At 45.7% G+C, this 19,320-nt stretch overlaps 1 long non-coding RNA gene across 1 annotated transcript; it reads left to right on the top strand.

Moving 5' to 3' along the window:
• The first annotated feature begins 10,293 nt into the window (after window positions 1–10,293).
• Window positions 10,294–19,018, top strand: LOC141568228 (uncharacterized). Its single transcript, XR_012491296.2, has 3 exons — window positions 10,294–11,380; window positions 16,156–16,401; window positions 18,325–19,018. It is a non-coding gene; the product is annotated as an uncharacterized LOC141568228 (long non-coding RNA).
• Window positions 19,019–19,320: the final 302 nt, after the last annotated feature.

Below are 19,320 nucleotides of genomic sequence, written 5' to 3'. Positions count from 1 at the left end.
GAATTCACTTTTAAAAGAAACTTATGTACCAACAGTAATGCACTTGTTGGTTAGATGTTTGGCTCGCTGGTTTTGACATTGTGTCTGGGTGTCTATTACAGTATGTAGACTGTACAGAGAAGATAAATATTTGAAGGTCACTAGGAAAACAGTGTCTTGTTATAACTTCTTTTAAATCACTTAAATGAGTTTCTCTGCTTGAGCAGTCACCACTTACTTAGTGCCTTCTCAGGTAATTTTGCATTCTTGCTCTAACACTCAGGCAGCTAGAAAGTTTTGCCAGTAGTTACATTATAAATTCGTGTATAGAAATTGCAGCTACCGATTAAAAACACAATTTTGAAAGGAGGGATAAGGCCAGTGGGAGGAGGGATGTGGAAGGGGGAAACTGAGGGAGCCTTGGAGGGGAAACCTTAGGGGCTTCCAGAGAAAGACATGGGAGGGGAGGGGCCTTGAAGAGGAGGGAAAGGTGACATGGGGGAAGGGAACCAGAAGGTGATAAAGCAGGGAAGACAAATCAGCAATTTTCTAAGCTTTTCTCCTAAAGTGGGAAGTCACATCGAAGATCTATTGCTTTTCTTTGCTCTTGTCAAACATTCCTGGGAGTCACTGAGGGGAACCGGCTGAGGAACCTGCCACTGAAGAGTGTGTCACTCTGGAGCCCCTGAGGGAACCCTTTTTCAGAAGCTGGAGGTGGGGGGCGTACAACATTAGGAGGGCGTAGTATGGTAATCCCCCTTTCACCATGAAAGAATTGGGAAGGTTCAGAAACTTGCTCAAGTGCTGGGGACTGAGCACCTCTGTGTTAAACAGCATAATTTGCTATTTATTATGCTTTTTGTTTATTGACACCTGAGGGAACACACTATCTATGATAAGAAAGTTCAAAGGCCCTGGGACAGAGAGGGCCCTCAACATCTGTCTGGAACAGTTGAATGTTGGAGTCCGTCGCCCTTGACCATTCTTTTTTACTGTCTCCTTAGCATACAGGAAGCGTGACCTTGATTTTTATATCTTGGAGTCTTACATAAAGAAATGTCACGGTAGTTTTCTCTTGTTTTTCCTCAGTGATATTTACCTGAACAATTGAATGACATCTCTGACCTCTTTGTTTTAAGAAACCCTTTTGAGACTTTTTACTTTATTCAACCTTTATTCCTTCATGCAGTAGGTATTTATAATGCACTCAGGTAGCTCCATTGTTGGGAAATGGGGTGCTCAGAGGGCCTTCTGAAAGGTAATCTGGCACCTAGAATTTCCAACTGTCACATGGGTTGTGCTGTCTCCCAAGATGGGCTATGGGCCTGCCTAAGGTAAAGAGAAGTTAACATGTAATAGGCTAGGAGGTACCCCGAGTGCTACGGTAATCATCTCGATTCTAAGGAGAAAAAGCCAGAAAGTTATCGACGGCTTTGTCGAATATTAGAATGAGAGAGTTGACACCGAGTTTTTCTTCTGCGTGGTTGGTTGTTTCTGCATTTATTTGTTTATATTACTCTGAAGCCTGACTAGCAACTGGTACGTAAACTATTATTTAATCCAGTCTTATGTGATTAGTGTCAAGAAGATAACTTGTACCCAAAAAGTACATAAACAGCCTAGGTCTTCTGCCTAAAGTGATATTGCTATCACTCTGATTTCAGCCAATGGGTTGCAAAGGGGTGTCCATTTTTGAACATTCCAGGTAACCTGTGCGGCAAACGTTGTTGGATCGTTACACTTTGAACTTTGGTATGAACACAGAGAGAATGTGCTTTTATTTAATGAGCAATTCAGCGCTGTTTGTGGGCGTGGCCATAGGGGTGGGGAGGTTGGGGACAAATGAGGCCCAGGAGAGAATTCTTCAAACCACTTGGAAAGTTTACGAGAGGGGAAGAGGCCGAGTGCAAGCATGGGAATCGGACTGTTATGTAAAAGTGTACTAGGTGTTCTAGAACTCTCCAGAACGTGATCATTAGAAACTCTACCTTGTCCTGTTTATACATGAAGAAACATTGGTTACATAAATAGATAAATACATAATAAAAGCTTATGACACTTAGTCTGATTAAATGTAATCTGAAAACAAGCTTCTTGGGGCAAAAAGCTGGAAATGTGTACTTCGACCCATTCACGGTAGTTAATTTGGGGGCTGGGGGCTGAAGGGGCCAGCGTGAAGGACTCTGCATAATTCCTTTAAACAGTAGACATAGCTAGTGCAGAAGAAAAGGTGATCTACTTTTTTGTTGTTGGGAAAAAAATATTGGAGGATCAGAAATCTAAAGTAAATTCTGAGGAGCTATGAACTGTGTCCCTTTTGTATCTGCATCCTGAGCTTCTAGCTGTCATTTAGCACCTGGAGGCAGCATGCCATCGCAGTAATAGTGGCACACAGCTTCCTCGCTGTGTGGCCTTCAACAGGTTACTCACCCTCTCTGAGTCTCTATTTCCTCATCTATAACTTGAGCCTAATAATAGAACCTCCTCATTTTATTATTGTGAAGAATCAATGAAATAATCTGTGTCAAATGCTTAAAAATAACAGTGCTTGGGAGACAGTAGCTGGAAAATAAATGCTAGCTATTTTGCTATTATTTTCACTCACTTAGGCTAACAGTTGCTATTTATAATAAAATTATTTAATGTCGCTGGCATTCTGCAAGTCTTTTTGCAGTTCACTTTTTAGATTTCTTTTGCTAGTTCTAAAATTAAATCTGCTTTTTAAAAAATGACATCCCTATATCAGAGAATGGATAAAAAGATATTATTTTACGGTTTTATATTTCTCAAGTAAGTTTAGCATTAAAAAAAAAGGGCTAAATTCGGTGGCATGGTTAGATCATACCTAATTAGATGCTAATTAGAGGCTGACAATTTTACTCTAAAAACCTAAGAGGAGTGATGTTCGGTATTGTCCAGGACTGAGAACACTTTGGAGGTGCTGCTTTTTGCAGAAGCTACTCCTTTCTTGTTCTCATCAAGGTCAATGGTAACCCCACGTTGATGGCTTCATGTTCAGTTCTCAGTACTCTTCTTATTCGACCTTACAGGGACGTTTGATGCTGTTGGTCACTCACTCCTCTTTCATATACTTTCTTCACCTGTGTGGTGGGCAGAATAGTGTCCCTTTCCCTCTTCTCCCTCCCAGCTCCCCTGTCAAATAAGTCTCCATCTTACTCCTTGGAACCTGTGACTATGTTAGGTTACATGGCAAAAGGTTACATTGCAGATGTGACTAAGGTAAGGATGCTGAGATGGGGAGATTTTCCTGCGTTATCTGGGTGAACCCAATGTAATCACAAGGGTCCTTATAAGAGAGAGTCAGAAAGGGACAATGATATGATGGAAGCAGAAAAAGAGATTGGAAAATGCCACGCTGCCGGCTTTGACGATGGAGGAAAGGGCCACGAGCCAAGGCGTGCAGCAACCTCCGGAAGCTGGAAACGGCCAGATTCTCCCTGCAGTCCCCAGAAGGAACATAGCCCAGCTGACCCATTTGAGGCCTCTGGCCTCCAGAACTGACAGAGGATAAATACATGTTGCGTTAAGCCACCCAGTTGAGGCAATTTGTTACAACAGCAACAAGAAACTAACAGGACTTGCCCGCTGGAGCCCCACACCTCTGGCCTCTCCTTCCTCATGCTGCTGCTGCTCCCTCCTCCTCCCCTATCCTTTAGTGAGAGTCAGGGGTCCCAGGGCACAGTCCTTAGACCTTCCTTCTCCCTCCAGCCTATCCTTTTTATTTTTAAAATTGTGTTTGTTTTTGAAGGAGTGGGGCTAGGAAGGCCCAGAGTGGAGAGGGAAGGGCGGGAAAGAAATGGCCAAACAATACTGCAGCAAAGGGCTGAAATATTGCTGATAGATATACCTTGTCATCTCACGTTTCTGGAGAAGCCAGGATCGGGGTGTATTAGTAAATTTTCCTGAGTTTTAAACAGTGGCAACTAATTAAAAAAAATGTTTAAGTCTTCTTGTGAACTAAACAACTTAGAAGGAAAAGCTGGCGATGTTGGGCCTGCAGTGTTGACATTGAGGAGTTATTTCAACTTCTTGCAGGACTTTCATATGGAATGTACACTATCATTTTAACCGTTTCAGAACCTAACCCCCTCTGTCCCCTGTAGAAATTTTTTCTCACCACTCTTAAACACACCTCAGCTGCAGGGGAGGCAAGCCGCTGTCTGTAGCTGGGCTTCTGAGGAAGCCATAATTATTTTCTCACAACTGTGAAGTTCACAGACATGGCCCAGCTCACCCTCATCTCTCGCCCTTGAATGACACACACATTACGGCTGCTGAAACCTTTTCCTCCTCAGGTTACTGTTTGTTCATGGTGACGCTCACTTGGAGGCCTGTTTTGTCGTTATTGTTTTAAACAGCCTGGGCTGAAGCATAAGGACATTAGTTGTCTGTTTGTTGACCCTGAAAATGTGATCTAGAAGGGGGCGCAGGTGTGGGTTCCTTCGTTTCAGATTGGAACACTTTACCCGGTTTGCAGTAGCTATCCACGCCAGCCCCTGTCAGCAGTTTCTCCTCCCTCCTGCCCCCACTGTCCCACACGCCAGCCTGCCTCATAAATGCCAAACACATAGGGGTCTCTTCAGGGATCTCCTCCCTCAGACGTAACCCGTACTTTCTCCCATTAACTACTATCTAGAGTACTCTCCGCCCCGACACATGATTTCTATTGCAATCTCCTGTTTTCTTATCTCTTTCCTCTGACTCCTTGTTAAATGTTTGCCTGTATGTTGTCAGTTTCCTCTGAGGACGTAAGTCCAGGACAGCAGGGCTCTCTGGTTCTCCTCTGCCCTCAGAGCCTTGAGCATGTTCTGGCATTTCTCTGCTGGATGAACCTGAAGACTCCAAATGTCGATGCACTTGTAACTCTTGCAGCAAACTCAGCAGACCGAACTCCCCAAGCTCAGTCTCTTCGGTCATTATCCCTGTGCAAGCATTTAGTTCTTGCGCACCGACTCTCTAGGACAGGGAGTAGTTCTGAGAATCAAGGTGGAGGGGTCCAGTGTCTTTAATGTGTATCAATGCACCTTTCCTCCTCCCGTTGGCTTTAGCACCGTGTGCCTGCTTTCTTCCTGAGAATTTTCTCTGGCCTCTTTCCAGCAATCTGCCAGGAACTTATAGACTAAGCACTCTTCAGCAATTAGAGTGGACTTCAGCTGTTTTTTTTTTGGAAGATGAATTTAGAGGCAATTTTCCAATTACCAGCCGTCGTCAAATAAACCAAGACAAAAGACTGCTGCCGCTTTGCCTTGGCATGAACGGGCCTTTGCTCAGTCAGGAGCTGGTGGTTGTAGCTTAGTGATGGATGTCGGGACTCAGCAGCTGAGAAACCAATTCGTTTTCTGCTTCTTCTGCTAATGTGAGGCTAGTGTTGGGCAGAGTTTGGCTGTGAGAGAATGGAGTTCAAACAGGGCTGGCCGTGGAAGTCAAGCCAGCAGAACTGATGAAAGGACCTGCTTCAAGGACGTCTGTGTTCTTAGCAATATCGGAATGTTCATCTCTATTTGATGGAACACTCCTGAGTCTGAATTGTTAGTACAAACGGTAAGGATGTAATAGCGAGCGATGCCTGTTCTAGATAATAATGCCTAAAGATATCACCGGGCATTTTTCATAAGTCCTTTCATCTGCGCGTGGAAGTTTCTCTGTACAGCTGCTATCTGCAAAAATGTCAGACTAATACACACTAATACGGATAAGGTGGCATTTGTGTTTTTTCTGCAATTGTTAGTGTGACATTTTGTTAATTGCTGCATTTTGTCATGGGTTGATGGCACAGGGGGACCAATGTTCCTGAAGATGTGGGGGTTGGTTGCCTTGGAGCTGTTGCACGGCCTCCGGGCCTGATTTACAGCCTTGAAGGCCCAGAAATTTGATTCTGTTAGAACTCCACAGGAGAACTAACCAGACTCAGAAGGCACTGCCCTATCAACCAGGGTGCCAATTTCTTAATTTACAGCCCAAACACTACCTTTCTAGGGAAACAGACCCTGACTCTGTCATCCAGGGTACCCCATTCCCAGCAGCTACCGTGATGAAAGACAACCATGACAGCGTGGAAAGACAGACCTAGTACTGGATCCCAGCTCCCTGAATGACCTCAGACAAGCCCGAAACTTTCTAAGCCTCAGTTTCCTCATTTGTAAGATAGCCATCCTGCCTCCTACTCTCAGGGTAGTTGTGAAGAGTAAAGAATACACATGTAAACTGCTGGGTCCAAGAAGAAGCTCCGAATGATTTTAATGACACAGCCAAATGCAATGGAGTCGGTGCACGGATTCTGACCCTGGCTGCGGTCATCTGAAACAAGTCGCTTCATTTTGCTGAGATTTCATGTCCCCATCTACAAACTGGGATCAGAACGTTGTCTAACTCATAGACGTGTTGTCGTATTGAGTGAGATATCATATTAGAAAGCAGGTAGCGCGGTGATCGTGGTACCTGGATGTCGTGAGGGCTCAAATGAATGGAAGCTGCCCTTGTTACTCGGAATATGAGTGGTTGTGGTGGCAGAAATAGTTGCACCTATGGTGGCATGACCAGCAACAAAAGCAAAACACCCAGGAGGTGACGGTCGTTTAGCGAGCAGGAAATTGAATGAAGGGGTGGCCTGTCTAGTACAGAACTGCTCAACCCTGGTCCTGCTGCTTCTTAGGGCTGAATGATTCTCTCGTGGGACTGTCCTTTTCACTGGAAGGTGCTTAGCAGTATCTCCGGCCCACACCCATTAGATGCCAATACACCACCCATCTGTGACAACGAAAGATATCTCTGGACAGTGCCAAATGTCCCCAGGGCAGGGGGTGGACTCCCCCACTTGAGAAGCTCTGGTGTAGCAGACCATGTCACCCGGACCACGGAGAAGCCTTTGCAAACTCCCACTGGCCCAACATTTTGCTTTGGTTCTCCCTTTGCTAGACTTATTCTATGCTCTCTTTTCTCCATTTGATGACATATACCAAGTGGCTATTAGGAGCCGAGTGTCTGGGGGGATAATCTACTGGAGAACAAGCCTTGGCCTCTGCCCTCAGAGACAACCCCCTAGCCTTCGACTTCCGCCTCTGCCTGTCATCCTTTCCTCGTTCACAGGCGTCACACTGCCATTGATTGAGTAAATCACAGCTTCCTGAACCTCAGTGCAGCCTGGAGCAGGACACTTCTTGGCCCTGCAGGGACAAACCTTTTCTGCATGGAATTGCTTCTTTCGAGGGCTCATCTTTTTCCTTGGGCAGACGCCCCTGATATTCGCTAGCATTATAACTTTGGGGACATGTATTAACCACACTGGATCACAGAATCCTCTGCAAAATGGAGACTGATATATTCCCCAAGTGGTGCTTGCAAGCAGATTAACTGAGATTCTGCAGGTTCTTTCCTCGTCTCTCTCCTTTCCCATGACAACATTGTTCCAAATTACAGACGCACCTCACCCGGCCTCTTGAAGTTTACCACAAAGTAGTTTTTAAGGACAGAGCTTAACTTAATGTCCCTGAGCTTCCGTTTTCTGGTCCATGATCCCAACGCCTATATTTGTCTGCATTACTGTCCAATTTAAAATGTTCCTCGCCAGCGGAACTCAGCGGTTTGTAAATCTCTATATCATGACCAGAATCGTTTGTCCCATTGTAATTTGGACCAATGTCTTGGAAGGCCTGGCTGAATGAGTAAAAGTTCAAATTATTTTCCAATTAAAAAAAGATATTGTATTGCTTTCAAGGTGAGCAAGAACCGGGCTAGGGAAACTATGACTTAATAAACTTCTTTAGGGAAATATTAAGTGAACAGATGAGAATGACTCGGAACTTCATTTTGTGAGCTCTCTATTGGTTACTCATTTTAGGTCCATCTCCAAGCCCCACTGAGAGGTAAGCACATACACAAGCGCTGCTCTGCTTAATGTGTTTGAAAATAGCTTGTGTTCTTCCGTAGTTTCAACAGTCACCAGAAATCTTATTGACGCTGTCTGTTTACTTAGCAAAGGCATCCTTCAAATATCTTAAAAGATAAACTCGAATCCAGCCTTTGTCAGAATTCCTATTAGACGTATAGAATGGACGAGGTTTGCTTAGCTCACTTCCTTTTGTCGTACTTACTAGAGCAATCGTTCTACATTTCTCAGATATGTAATGTCCACAGCATGGCACTTTTTATAGATGCACCATATAATTTAATTTGGGGTACCCAATTTTAACTGTCCTGTTTTACCTGTTTGTTTTTTTCTAATTGGAAAATAAATCATTGTAACAGGAAATCTGAATTCGTGTTCACATGCACTAACTGCCTGTGTTTTTCTAGTAAGTCGAAACATTGCCATGTGGTCTACTAGAAAGCTCGCAGGACTAGACACCACCAGACCTGGGCCAGATTCAGTTTCTGGCTTTAACAAGCTATGTTAATTTCTTCAATGTCCAGTTTCATTATTTTTCAACAATTTTTCGTTTTCCTACCTATCACAGTTACAAAGATTGAATTTGAGAGGCATGGTGGGGGTGTCTAAAGACTGAAAGCAGAAATGTTTCATACAAAAAACTATCAACAGGGTCTCTTAGGTCTGCAAAATGAAAATGGATGGGTTGGCATATCAGAGTTCTGAAAAGGTCTTTAAGAGACTGTACAGAAAGGGAGCTGTGTAGGAAAGCGGAAATGTCACGAGGGACATTTCACAAAACATGTTGCCATTTAGAGATAATGTCAAGTTTAAGGCAGGAGATGCAGTGTCTGTTGAGCAGGATAGGGTCGGCCCAGCGATGTTTGGTGTCTGGTTACACCACGTCTGAGGGCAGACAGGCAAAATTAGGAGATGGGAAGTAGATTGGTGGTTGCCAAGGGGAAGGTGGGAATAGAAAGTGACTGCTAAGGGGTAAGTGGTTTCTTTTGGGGTTGATGAAATGTTCTAAAAGTGATTGGGTGTTGGTTGCACAAATCTGTGAATATGTTGCAAACTGCTGAATTGTATACTTTGAAAGGGTGAATTTTAGGCTGCGTGAATTGTATCTCAACAAAGCTGTTATGGAGGGGGAGAGAGAGGAAGAGAGTGAGTGCATAGGAGGTCATGATCATAAAAACCTGGGACAGGATTTTTAAAAAATCATTATTTCTTTTAACACAAACTCTACTTCCAGATGCTGAGTTGCTGGAAAGAGTTTGGGTTTCAGAGTTGAGACCTGGCGCTAGTCCTTGGGCAAGTCTCTCAACCTCTCCCAGGGCCTCAGTTTCCTCATCTAAATATTAGGGAGTTCGGTAAAATGACTCGTGTGTTCCTTTCCAGTTCTAAAGACCTTACGATTTCCAAGGTTCTCCTGCTGTCTGCTTTCTTTCCAAGCATCACCCCAGGAAATTCCACTCTGACATCTCCTTGCCAGTACTTACATGAAGAGAACGTTTGTGTTATATGACTTTGGATGTTTCATACATTGGGTTTCCTTGGAATGTGGTATCCTTAAAACAAGAAGCTCCTAATTCTTCTTAAACTGTCCCATACGCGTCTAAAAATACTTGACCCCCCATGCATGGATCATCAGAATTGTGACCATTGACCTATTTTATGTAACCTCTGGTTACACAATCACCAAGTTCAGGTTAAAAGAGGAGTGTCTTGACTTTTGTCTTGGGTCCAATATCTGCCTGTGGGACCAAAATATCACTTTATTTCCCGTCTTGATTCCTGTTTATCTCTCCTGCTCATATGTGAAGGGATTTGAAAACATCAACTACAGCACTTCATTTGATTAAACTGATTGCTCTGAGTGAAAAACAAGACTGTCAGTGTGGAGGTGCAGATAAGACTGTTTTCCAGGGCGATGACGACACCAGGCTCTAACTGAAACTGACATCTGAAAGTTAAAGGTTGAGGAGGCTGGTGAGGAGGAAAGAAAGAAGGCAAAGGAGTTGTGTTACAGTCAGTAAAGGTTAGAAATGAATCACAAGATCAGGGTAGGAAACCAAGTAATAAAATAAGTACATAATAGTGGGTTGCCAGGCAGACAGTGGGCTAATAGTGAGGTGACAATCGAATACAGCAGGGGGCTGAACAGCGGAGAAGAGTGGGCGAGATGGAAAAATAAAGGAAGAAATAATAAAAAGCCAACACAGAGGGGAGAACAGAGGAGTCTGTCACTTTGTCTTAGGAGAAATTAAGAAGCCAGACAAATGATAAGTGTGCTTTCATCTGGAAATACAATCAGACGGTCTGAGATTGGCGCTCCTGGGGGTGGCACTGGAGGGTTTTGTGGGTTGCCCTCTCTGAGGGGGATAGTTGGGACTTGCCAAAGTTTGCAGCTGTCAATGGAGTGCAGGGCCAGGGTGGTGTTGGGGTTTTGCTGGATGCCCTTGATTTTCCTGTTCAGAAAGGGAATAGTAGATAAAGACAGCTAACGTGAGTGAGGGGCTCTGAGCACCCAGCTGTGGGCTGCCATGGAGGATCTGATTTGATTTTCACATGGCACTAGGTAGTAGGTACTGTTCTTATTCCTCCATGTCAGAAGGGCCACGGAGGCAGCCTGCTTGAGCACACACAGCCAGGACGCTATGCTCGGACCTCCCCGTGTCTCCCTCTCTGGGCACGTTCTTCTGAAGCCACTGCATAAATGGCTAAACGTGCCTCTCCCAGGGAGGGCCGGAGGGTGGCCCAGACACAGGGAAAGGTTTTCGGGGACCACCTAGACAACTTGGATGACACTGATATCATTTGTCCTATCACCAGAAAGGAAACAGACGGGGCCACTCTGAACATTCTGTCTTCTTTGGCATTCGGTGGCCTTTCTCTTCTCTCCGCTGGCAATGGCTTTATCAGGCTCTCAGTCAAAACAATATCTTAAAAAGCGTGCCTTCGTGTGTCTTGGGAACAAACTCAGGAAGTTTGTTCCTGCCCCACTCAAACACCGGAAATGCCTAACCAGATGGGTTCACAGAGCAGCTCAGCCCTGGTGTCTTGGCAAGAGGGATCTGGAGAGACAAGGCTCCTTTCTCAGCGCGCACGCCCAGTCGTGCCGCTGTGCTCGGCCACTGTGACCTCTACAGGTTGAGGACGGATTCAGTCTCTTTCCAGAAGGCCCTCAAATGTCATGACCAGATGAAGAAAGGAATGTCGACGTCGAAACCGATGCCCGCTTCTCAGCCAGCATACTCCGAGCGGGCCTGTGCACTTCCTGTGTAAGAACCAGCTCAGACCCCAACATTTGTCTTTCTGTCTGTCCTGGGGCAGGACCTTGGGCAAAGCCTGTGGACAAGCAGTTTCTGGGCAGATCCTCACTAAAAGAAACACACGACAAAACAAAGGAAGTTTCTAGTGGACCGCCCAGCCCTAGCTAATGTTTCATGAGGATCAAAGGAGGCATAATTTGTTTTCGGAGTGTTATTTTGTTATATCTTAATGCAACAAAAGGTAAGATAGATTCCCTATTATTTTATAATAACCCTATCAATTTTATAATACCATACTAGTATAATAACCATTTTACTGAAAGTGACGAATAGTTCATTTCCTTTCCTATATATTATTAGCATATTATAATTTACCACCACAAACTTTGCTCTTTTCGTCCCTTAATTTTTATACTTTCACTATTGAAAAACTTTTAAATATTTTCTAACGTGGCTCATTCATGCTTATATTGTAGATCTTCTGCAACAAACCTATATTTCTGCCATCATCTCTCTTTTCAGACAGTAAATTACCCTGAAAGTTTTAATGAACAAATGAACAAATGTATTAATAATGACCAGAGAAAGGTCCCAGTAAGCAGTGTGAGTTTGGGGGTTCTTGTCTGACATTTGGTGACTAGTGAGTGACTGTCCCATGATAAAAGATGAACTTAAGTTCCCCCCGCCAACTCTCTCCTTCCTGACTCATAAGAGTTTTCACTGCATGGTTATATAAATGAGCAGAGCAGGAGGGAAATTATTGTTTAATTTCAAAAACATAAATGAATCACTAATATAAAGTGTACCTTTGCTTCACGCTTTTCTATCTCCAATGACTCACGGCACAGTACTGAGATTTCAAAGCCATGGGGCTTGGAACAAGTTGGCATGCCTGACGGAAGACATCACCTTCCTCTATGAGCCATGCGGACGCAGAATGCCTACACGTGCCAGAGGGGTGCACCCTCAGTGACCCCCTCCCGAACTGTAGGCGTTGGGGCTGGACAAGCATGTAGCCCTGTCCGGCACTTTGCACAACACAGAGTGCCCCTGGCTCCCACCCACTAAATGCCTGTCATGCTTCCCTATTGCTATGAGAACCCCCCCAAACTCCACACATTTCCGAAGGCAGCCCCGGGGCAAGTAGTGGTGAACACGTTCTGCCCTTGGTGGAGAATGTGTTCAAGAAAGTCCGATTCTGCCAAGCTCTCAGAGAAGCTGTGTGCATATGTAGCTGGATGCCCATGTGTGTCTCTCATAGCGGTCACCCGGCTAACTTACAATGAGTCGAATTTTAGTGCTGTTGTTGTTTATTCCTGGCAAGACACTTGTTTTCAAATTTTGTTTTCTAAAAGAATTATCGTATGAATAGGCTCTGGGGTCTCAGAAAAGGAGAGAGGTAAAGTATATCCCATATAAATAAAACCTGGGAACTTCCTGATGATTTGTTAGAATTCCAAACAAGGTATAAGAGGGGCAGGGGAGACAGCCTGGGGCAAGGTCCCAGGGCTGCCCCCCAGATTCATCGAGGGGGCCATTTCCTCCCGGCTGAGTTTTCCATACCCCAGTGTTATGACCCCAAGCTTCCATCCTTAAACCCAACACTGTGAGCAACCGGAAGTACATGGTTCCCAGAGGTGGGCTCCTCTTACCCACACGTGAGGCTGATCTCTAGAGTAAGAAAGCCAGTGTGCTAATCTGTAGGGAACCAGAGCTGGGCTGGGACCCCATGGCCTTCTGAAAGCAAATTAGAACCTCACAGCTCAAGACTAGGGAATTCAAGCAAAGGGGTTGATTAGGTAAACTGAATCCACTATTACTGAGCACTTACTATGGCTGGGGCTGGGGCAGTGAAAGACTGACAAAGTGTTTGTCTAGCACAGAGCTCACATTTGAGTCATGGACAACAGGATTTAAAACGCAGACAAATAAAGATGCTAGTATCAAATAAGAATAAATGTCAGGAAGGAAACACAAGAGGGGACGATGGGTTGGTGGGTGCCAAGAAATGCTGAGTGACAAGAAGGCTGGCCCATGCACAAACCAGGAGTGCTCCAGGCAGACAGCAGAGCACGTGCAAAGGCCCTGAGGCAGGAATGAAGGTGACGGAGTTTAACTCACAAAAGGCAGCTGATTTTGGTGTTCTGAGGAGATCCTTGGAGCTCCCAAGGGCTGACCACAATCTGATACGGAGGGTGAAGTTAGCAGATGGAATAAGTTATAAAACAACGGGCTGAATTTTCAGGACTCTTCTGGTTGCTCTCCGTACCTTCCCACTGCCGTCTCACCCCTCAGAGCATTAGCACAGTGTCTGGCCTATGGATTGCACTCAGACACGCGTTCATAAGTGTCCCAGGCATGGCAGAAAGTGCACTGGAGCAGCAGGGGGCAAACGTGCAACAAATAAATGCCTTTTTGTTAAAATGCAAGTGCCTGCAGCCAGAGATGACGACGTCCCCATGCGGCTGGTCATGCTCCATGCAGGCCTCGATTTCCCTTGGAAAGTTTGATTTCATCTCTGACTTAGACTTTTTTTTTTTTTAAAGGATCAATGTATGTCACGTGAAACTTTTTTTTTGACATGGCAATACCTGGAATAATTAGATACATAAAGAACAATGAGGAGCTAAGCATTTCTAAGTATATTTTGAGTAGTTATTATCTACCATCAGTGCCTTTCAAATGTCACTTGTGGAGTGTTCCTCTGTTTGTAGAGAAGCACAAAACTTTTTTCACTGTTCTTCTCCAAAGCAGTTGACAGCACTCTAAATCTCTGTGTTGAACTATAGCAAGTCGCTCCGAAATTAAAGTGCTCAAAACCTTTATTTTGAAAAACCCAAACGGCGCCCATTAAAGCAGCACACAATATTCCCTTTGCAGAACTTACCGAGCAGGCTCCTCTGGAAATGTCAGCTGTGCGCTCATTTAGCTAATGTGACAGCTCGCAGGAAGATGTCTGATGAGCACCACATTTGATTGTTAAAAGTACAACAAAGAAAGTCCAAAAAGTTTCTTTTGTTTCCCAAAGAATTTATCCTCAATAATTCACGAGCTCCTTTATATGTGGTCGTTTACTGAATGCAATTACTGAATCTCTCTCTCTCTCTCTCTCTCTCTCTCTCTCTCTCTCTCTCTCTCTCTCTCTCTTTGTTTCTCTCTCTCTGCAAATGTGAAAACTCATTTTAACATAAAGGACACCGGGGATTTTCACCTGAAAGAAAAAAACACAAACCAAAAAACAAAGCCTTAAGTCTGCTCATATAGGCTTCACGCATTCAGCCTGTATGCAGAGGCGTCTGAAATGCACAAGTGTTAAAAACATGCTTTGACCCCCCAAACCCCTGAACATTTTATCTACCACCACAGGGCAGCTCACTGAAAATCCAACCACGCTGGTCTATGGTCTAGCACAGAAGTTTTTAAAGAAGTGCTCGGCGTTCAGAACGCTTGTGCAGTTCTCTTTAAATGTTTATCCTGAAAATTGTAGTTTGCTGAGTAGAAATAAACAGGAACCCCCAAAGGACCGGTCTGTGGCCGGCCATCTAGTTCCCAAGATGCTGCTGGTCCAGTGGGGACAAATGTCGGGCTTTGGGTTTGCAGCGTTCAGGTTGGGTTCATGTAGCAGCTCTGTGGGAAAGGTACGCGGGACTCGAGGGAGAAGAGCCTGCTCCAGAGCTCGCCCTTTCCCTGGACTCATTTTTCTCTTCCTTTGCCCACACGCTTGGGTGAAAACACAGTGGCCTGCCTCGCAGGAAGAGCCCACGGAGCCATAACTCGGTGCCACGCGAATTCTTGAGACAGGGCAGCTCACCCTGGCCCAGGGACCAGCCCGGGCAGCCACATCATCAGCAGCCTGCAGCCATCCCAATGCTTCTGGGGAACAAGATGAGGTGTCAGGAAACAATTAAGAAACCTTTGCTAGCACAGGGAACAGCCCTCTGAAGGAGCAAGTGTCCTCTGTCACAGCAAGTTGAGTCTGGCCAGCCCGAGTCACTGGGCAGATCTGTGATGCAACCAGAGCCATAGAACTCATTGGGGAGGGGACATGCCATGAGCTGCCATGTTTCAATTAATTTTTTCATATGTACCCATTAGCTAACAATGATTGATAGAGGGAAGATATTATTAATAAAAATTAGGTACCCGGCCCGGGGATGGGCTTTTGTTCGTGACTCAGCACTTAGCAAAGGGCGAGTGTAAAAAGGGTATTTTCAGCAGCTTGTGATTGGGACGCGTGGGGCCAGGTGGAAAAGGAACCTGACCGTTCATCAGAGCTGTCACGACGCATCTCCCACTAGAGGTGTTTACCAGTATTCGGATCAGCAAAGACATTTTTGTTCTGAGTTGTGACTTTACAGGGAGTGGGGAAGTTGCACACTTACCAGGCACGCAAGGGAGGGGAGTGTCAGTTCCCGAGCCATTACTGTTGTTTCCAATAGAATTAATGGCACCACAAAGTGGACCCATTTTCTTGCTGAAAAATAAGCCCACTGGTTGTTTTTGTGGTAACGATGCAGGTTCCTTTTGCCCTGTGTGTGCCTGGGGCTGCTATCTTGTTTGTATGTGTGTTTGGAACAGTATTTGGTGGCAAATCCAGGCTCACTCTGTTTGCCTCAAACTCCCTCAGAAAATGGACTTGCTCACTCTGGAGCACTTAAAATCCAGGGCGCCTCACATTGGAAGGGCCGTCTCAGTGTAGAGATGAGGATGCTGAGACCATAGAGGACAAGTGACCCATCCGAGGACATTCAGCGCCAGGCAGTCTGCCATTCTTCGGTTGGTCATAGAAAATGTGTAGACCACAGGTGACACCGCACTCTCAGCCCCGCCGTACAGCCAGTGCCCTCAACACGGAAAGTCACAGGCAAGCAGAGGGGCATGGTGGAACACTGGTGATTTGGGCTAGAAGCTGGGTATGCTATCTACCCCACCAACCTAAAGAAGGTTTATAAAATTAGGGCAAACGCGAGGTTTTTTATCTTGTTTTATCCTGATTTGCGGTCCCTTTCCACCCAGTGTAGTTGTACTCTGAAGTCACCTTCCCCTTCAACATGCACGTGTCGCATGGAAACCGGGACGTCCCAGCCCAACAAGAAGAAAAGCTCAGCAAACACAGTGTCACCAGTCATCCACAGTAGGTGACAGGGAAATCAGACCAAAACCAAACCCACCGTGACCTTCAAATCCCCACGGCAGTGAGCGTGTCGAGGACTGCACGGAGGGAAACACGGCACGCATCTCATCCACTTTCACCCTGCAGAGGTGAGGCACGTGACACAAGTTTCTGGGGGACCTGGGACCGGAACCCACTGGTTCCGGGGTATGGCACCTTGTAGTTAGGATGCTTTGGGCAGCAAACCACAGGTCACCCAACTCAAAATGGTTTAGACGATTCTCCCACCATCGCCCTGTATCACAGCCTCCATATAAGCTAATGGTCGGCATCCCCCAGCAGTGGTACTGGTCTCTGAAGGGCACAGTCATTCACCGGACGGATGCGTGCGACGTTCCACTCCAACACGTGCACCCCTTCCGTCATGCAGGGCCGCCGTTCCTTCATGCCTCTCCATCAGTCCGATGAAGAAATCTTCGAAGAAAATTAATAAGACCCTATGGATTCGCTGTTTCCATGGGTCATTAGTGATTGTAACAGGAGATAGCCAGCCCTCTAGAAAGGTTCTAACACCTTGGCTGTCAGGATTCATTTAACAGTTTCTGTGTACATCTTGGCAGCAAAAATCATACTTGATTAACACGCATGAAGCGAAGTGGTTTACTTCTAGGTTCGTTTTGATTTCTTCATTGTGGAAAGAATATGCAAACAAACAAAATCGTGCCCCTCCTGGGGGAAGATTCCCTAATGATAGAAATTGTCTTCTCTGCTGGGTGAGAGTACATTCAGCCCAACATTAATGTCTTAAAACATTAAGAGGCTATTGAGAGAAGTGGAAAGAGGCGGGATCGGGGCGGGGGCGGGGGGAGCGCTGCAGACCTGCCAGCATCCTGGAGTGGGCTGTGGAAAAGCCCCCTCCACAACATTCCTGCCTCCACACTTTGTCATTTTCCCCTCACCTTCAAAATAACACACTGGACCTCATAGTCTCTTTTCCTTTTCAATTGAGATAAAACTCACATAACATAAAATTAACCATTTTACAGTGTATAACTCAGTGGCTTTGAGCACATTCGTGGTATTAGGCAACCACCCCCTCTATCTACTTCCAAAACAGTTTATCACCCCCGAAGGAGACCTCCCTACCATTAAGCTAGATGAACGCACTCTTTTAAGGACCCCTTCCGTCATATAATTCTGTGGCTCCACAGCAGGAAATCAACACGTTCAATTCTGTACAAATACCCTCCAGACTGTAAAGGCATTAAAGATTACCCCATACATGTAGAACATCTAAATATTTGTCCCTGGCAAACACAAGGGGGTGGATGAGCAGAACTGCCAGGACGGGTGATTCCATGGCCGGTCACTGCACAGTCAGGAGCGTTGGAAACTTCCATGGCCGGGCCAGTCGGGCTCCCCTGGAGTCACCTCCCTGGCAGTGGAGACTCAGAGTTGATTTGATTTGCGCACATGCCTTTGGCTCCTGGACCAGATGTGGCATTTACATTGTTACTTTCTTATCACCTTCTAGAAAACACTGTCCCTTTTCTCTTTACTGGGAAAAGGTTATGCTTTCTTATGAATTCAGATTCCTGAACGGAGGGGCATTTTTGTGGTCGCTCCCTGGGTGGAATGAGCCTATCCCATCACCCTTATCCTTAGTGGGGTGGGGTGGGGGTAAGGGGTCATGAGCTTACAGTTAAGAGCCTTAGCTTGGGGAAATGGCCTATTGGCTCTGTCTGGGTCTCAGCTATGTCACTTCTCCAATGGAAGAGTTGGCTGTGATTGGTGGATTTCCAGCTTTTTCAGGCTGTGAAATCCCTTGTTCAAAGATCCAATATACACCACAAGTAAAGTCAGACGTGCTGTGGGTGAGGCGGGCTCGGAGCACGTCTCACTCAGCCTTCCCCCCTCCTCCGTGAGGAGGCTCATTGGGGTCCCCCAGGCCCTAGGCCACAGTGTGGAAACCACCGATCTAAACTCTACAGGAACTCCAAGCACTGGTGTTGATGGTCTTTGACCCTTCTGTTCACCATCTGTGAATTTCTGCTTTTTTAATTGGCTTTCAGGAACCCAAGAAATGTTCATGTGTGTCACCATCAAACTGTCCTCAGAATCCTCTGTGAGACACCTTCCAGGTTCATGGCTTTGTTTCCCACTGCTCACCTGGAGGGCAGCTGTTCCCCACCTCTTCGCCTCACCTGCTGGCACCTTTTGAGTCTCGGCAGGCCCCACCCATGTTTCCAGGCTGCTGTCCTGACTGCTCCATTCTGCACGGTAATTAGAAGATGACATGAAGGGCGGTGGTGACTCGCAGTGCCTACGTTTTAATTGAACTAGTTGTTTCTGTCCTGGAGGACTCAGAACAGAAACACCTTGAATTGATGGGTAATGTTTAGAACTGCAAAACATTTCTCATTTTTGTTTTCTACCTATGTGCTCTCCGAGGGAATCAAACCTATTGCAGTTTTATCAGCAAAACAGGCATCTCTACCTGTTTGGCGAGATGAGCCACGCTCGTGTAAATGTGTGTCTTGCATCTTTATGGTCGTGCATTGGAATGGCTCATTTCACTGACATCAGATGCTAAGAAAGTCCCTCAGTACCTAAGCATTACATCGTGGTGAATTCAGACGGGACACGAACTTGTGTGTGGCTGACAATGCCACTAATAATGAATTCTAGTGCCCTAAATGGGAGATAATTTTAAACTAAACAAAACATCTGTATTTATACTGAAAGCTTCAATTGGCTGAATAAAAACCTGAATAAATGAAACATAGCAGTGTGTTGATAGTTTTGCTGCAAGTTGGTGACGTGTACACCTAACGTAACATTGCAATTGGAAAGAAGCTCTGCAGGACAGTCCTCTAAATACTCTTGGCCTGAGGTTGCCATTCCTAATGTCTACTACTTGCCTCAGCTCCTTACAGACATAGTCACAGAATTACATCAGCACACATCCCATGGGGGAGCTGGGCAAGTCCCCAACCGGCTTCATTGGAGGGAGGGGGCTCCCCCTGAGCCATCTGGCTGGCTGTTGAAGTCGGGGCCTGGCCCCCTTC

This window comes from Rhinolophus sinicus, chromosome 13, assembly GCF_057876585.1.
Source record: "Rhinolophus sinicus isolate RSI-liver-muscle chromosome 13, RSI-T2T, whole genome shotgun sequence".
Classification (NCBI taxonomy): domain Eukaryota; kingdom Metazoa; phylum Chordata; class Mammalia; order Chiroptera; family Rhinolophidae; genus Rhinolophus; species Rhinolophus sinicus.
Note: the sequence above shows the minus strand (reverse complement) of the source record. Positions and strands in the feature narration are given on the sequence as shown.